At 40.3% G+C, this 4,030-nt stretch overlaps 1 protein-coding gene across 1 annotated transcript in view; it reads right to left on the bottom strand.

The window, feature by feature from the left end:
- The window catches only part of LOC107748107 (bifunctional heparan sulfate N-deacetylase/N-sulfotransferase 1-like), a 130,843-nt gene that overhangs the window by 61,276 nt on the left and 65,537 nt on the right, over positions 1 to 4,030 (bottom strand). The gene's annotated exons all lie outside the window — the stretch shown is intronic.

Genomic DNA, 4,030 nt, shown 5'->3' with positions numbered 1-4,030 from the left:
CTGCATTGAGCATCCGCGTTCAGTTTTTAATTGTAGTGTCTGTTCTTTTACTGAACTAAATGATTTTTATTACTATAAAAAATCAAAACGACGGTGGGGGTCGGTGACGCGGTGGGCAAGTGACGTAACCGGTGTTGCGGCTTAACACCGGTATCACCGTCAACACCGTCTATCGCGGCAAGCCTAATCCAAATCTGGCTCAAACTTTTCAAATCAGTAATTGAACCAATCGTACTATATGGCAGTGAAGTCTGGGGTCCCCGTATAAAATTTGATTTTTTTAAACTGGGAAAAACATCCAATTGAAAACACCAAGAGCTGAAGCTCACGAAGAGTCCCCTCCTTCAGCTGGTGCTGAGACTGACTGAGCTCACGCCGACACAGATCAGCCAGCCTCAGAACTCACACTCACTCTCAACCATTTGGCCCACACAAATCATCAACACAGAGAAAGACAAGTACGTCACCCATTGGACAAACACCATTAAAAACCAACACAAATTAGAATGTTATTCGGCACTAAATCGAGAGTACACCATGGCAAACTACCGGAGCACAGTGACTGATGTGAATCTCAGGAAAACTCTTGACGATGTACAGACTCAGCGAACACAGTCTGGCCGTAGAGACGGGCCGGCGCAGACAAACCTGGCTCTCCCGTGAGGAGATAATCTGCTCCCACTGCAGTCTGGGAGAGATTGAAACAGAGCTGCACTTCCTTACAGAATGCCCCTAATACCAAAACATCAGAAACCAATCAAATATGTCCCCAATTGAACATTTGCAGCCCAACCGAAAAACTCCGTGAGGAGAGACTCTGCTCCCACTGCAGTCTGGGAGAGATAGAGACAGAGCTGCACTTCCTCACAGAATGCCCCAAATACCTAACCATCAGAGACCACTATTACCCCAAAATAAACAAAATATTTCCCCAATTTATCATTTGTAGCCAACCGAAAAACTTTGTTTCATTCTCGGCGAAAAAGCCAAATGTGCAAATATTGCTGCAAAATTCGTAGCATCGTGCCATCACCTGAGGCACAAGCACAATCCAGAAACAAACAGCCAATAGACACACTCTCACAGGCCAAAACTGAAATACTGTTACACATGTACATAATGTTCCAATTCTCAGTCCAGCAGTTGCTACAGGAAAATCATTATTATTATAAAAATTTTATTTTATTTATTTATTAATTTTTTCCCTATATGTATCTATGGGTATATATGACATTTCCATATTAGTTATAGATTACATATTAGTTATAATATATAAAATGTTCAGATGTTCTAATGCAAATGTTCAGATGTTAAACTATTCTTTTTGTTTTTGTTTAGCGAGAGAGAGTGAGAGAGAGAAAGGGAGAGAGAGAGCGAGAGAGCGAGAGAGAAATGTCACCTTTATTTCAGAGGACACTGGAGCCTCAAAGGTCAGAAAAATAAATAACAGACGTGTTGCTTGTTATCTCCGGTCAGAAAATTTAGACTTGACCCTGAAATTACCTCCAACGATAACAGTGAATTCATCTTTAGGATGTTGAGAATGAGATTACGCTGAAGGCCAGTCGCAAAAAAATCAATTTCAAAGAGCCACTCAACTAAATCAAATATTCCATTTTATACACAGTCCTTCTGGTGCAAGGCATTCAAAAGCATATTATCTGTATTATAACTCACTCCCCCTCATTGCAAAGTAATATTTTAAAAATATTACCAAAAAATATCATGTTTTCAGATTCCAAATATTTTCTATAAAATATTAATGTTAAATCCAAACTGACCTGACACCACTTTCACCCGTTTTATTTTAGGTCCAACTGCTTAAGCATTAGCAACAAGCAGCACAATTTTTAGACATCATTCCAGTAAATAACTCAAACGGTGAGAGTTGCAGTTTAATATACAGAGATAGAGGTTTTGAAGGCAAAACTTCAGCCAAAGCATCAGCAATAGTAATAAGCATGACTGCTTTGGAAAGCATCACTAATAATTATATCACAGCCCACTTTCACAAGCTAATCAAAAGGTAATGGATGAATCAAGCCTCGCTCTACAGTATTTCCTGCTGAATATCCTGCCGCACTCAGAAATGGGTCACATTAGAGAAGTTAAAAGGGTTAGTTTACCCAAAAATGAAAATTGTGTCATTATGTGCTCACACTCCTGCCAATACAAACTCATATGCAGTAGACTTTTGCTTTTAACGCATGCAGGAGAATGTTAAACCAGCTTCTTTCCATACAAAGATTCAAAGTGATCATGTCTGTCAAATAAGCATCAAGATATTTTTTGGGTACTATTTAAATGTTAAGTAATAGCTCACCCAAAAATGAAAATTCTGTAATTTCCCTAATAAAAAAATAAGACTATTCATAACAAAAAAGTCTGATATTAGTGCAGAAAAACAGCTGCTTTGCACTGTATTTATTTTGGTTCATTTGGTTGTTTATGTCATGCAACCATTTAAGGCTATTTTCATGGCAAGAACAGGATAGAACAAGTTAAAAAATAATAACAGGGCTCTTGACTGCGAATGTGCGAGTTAAAATTTGAGTTGGTCACATTCGTGCAAGTGCATGCTCTGCGCTGCTCCAAAGCATCTGCTTTGCTCCATACAGCGCACACTGCAGAGCCGGAGCAGGAGCCAGATTTCACTGATCACGTCAAGAGACTGAGAGAGGTGCTTTCAGTGCAAGCGCTTTGGGTGTAGAGCCTGGTTTACAGACCCTTTTTCAGTTAGTAAACACTGTTTTTTATGGGCGGAACTTGGGTGGAGGCAGAAAGATTCCCCTGACTGCTTCACTAATGCTAGCAAGCAAGTTTTGTTTGCTTGTTTTTTAACAATGATTGGAGAAAATGAGATTTTATCTGAATATGTAATGTCACTCACTATCCGGGATCGTGATTGTTATTGGTTAAACGGATCGTAGTTGATCCGTACGGACTCCATACAGCGCACACTGCAGAGCCGGAGCAGGAGCCAGATTTCACTGATCACGTCAAGAGACTGAGAGAGGTGCTTTCAGTGCAAGCGCTTTGGGTGTAGAGCCTGGTTTACAGACCCTTTTTCAGTTAGTAAACACTGTTTTTTATGGGCGGAACTTGGGTGGAGGCAGAAAGATTCCCCTGACTGCTTCACTAATGCTAGCAAGCAAGTTTTGTTTGCTTGTTTTTTAACAATGATTGGAGAAAATGAGATTTTATCTGAATATGTAATGTCACTCACTATCCGGGATCGTGATTGTTAGTGGTTAAACGGATCGTAGTTGATCCGTACGGACCAAACCCCACGGTTCGGCACGCATGTGATCCACTGTTCTCTCTCTACGCGCACAGTCGCACATACATGAAGCGCGCACACATGTTAACTTTAATGGAAGGAACCAGATTGACCGACTCGTACACACTCACTCAATGGATGGACGATCTGACAGGAGTGGAGAAACCGAGTGCGTATAGTAAATAGAAACTGAGGGCATATAAATCTTTAGATGCTTATAGCTATGTACTAACAGTGACAATTGTAAGCAAAATTACAACTACTTGAACACACACCTGAGACATAACATTGGCCTTCACTGTTCCCCCCGTAATGTGATCCGAACCGTGAGATTTGTGATCCGTTGAACCACTAGTGATTGTTATTTGAAAATGTTCATTTTAACGGAAGACTTGAACACACACCTGAGACATAACATTGGCCTTCACTGTTCCCCCTCTCTACAATTGCACTTATGGCAATTGTAGAAAGCGAGACGACACAAACGGATATCTTTATGTTTAGCCGCTGGTCATTAGTTAACCTGTTTCCCAATTTCTGATTAGGTGGGCATGCATGAGAAATCTTTAGACTCGTAACCAAACCATAATTGTTTTTTTTGTTTTGTTTACTGTGTGGAGACGTGCTGATATCGCGTTTGGTCTCGTTCTGTATCGCGTATCTTGTCAGTGTCTGCGCTTGCTTGGCCATTTGTTGTGGAAAAAATAAGGAAAGTGTGTCCAGCTGAATTAATTTAGTATTTTGTTAGAC

This window comes from Sinocyclocheilus rhinocerous, unplaced genomic scaffold (genome assembly GCF_001515625.1).
Source record: "Sinocyclocheilus rhinocerous isolate Xijiao unplaced genomic scaffold, SAMN03320098_v1.1 scaffold2335, whole genome shotgun sequence".
NCBI lineage: Eukaryota > Metazoa > Chordata > Actinopteri > Cypriniformes > Cyprinidae > Sinocyclocheilus > Sinocyclocheilus rhinocerous.
This window is presented reverse-complemented; position numbering and strand designations above follow the sequence as displayed.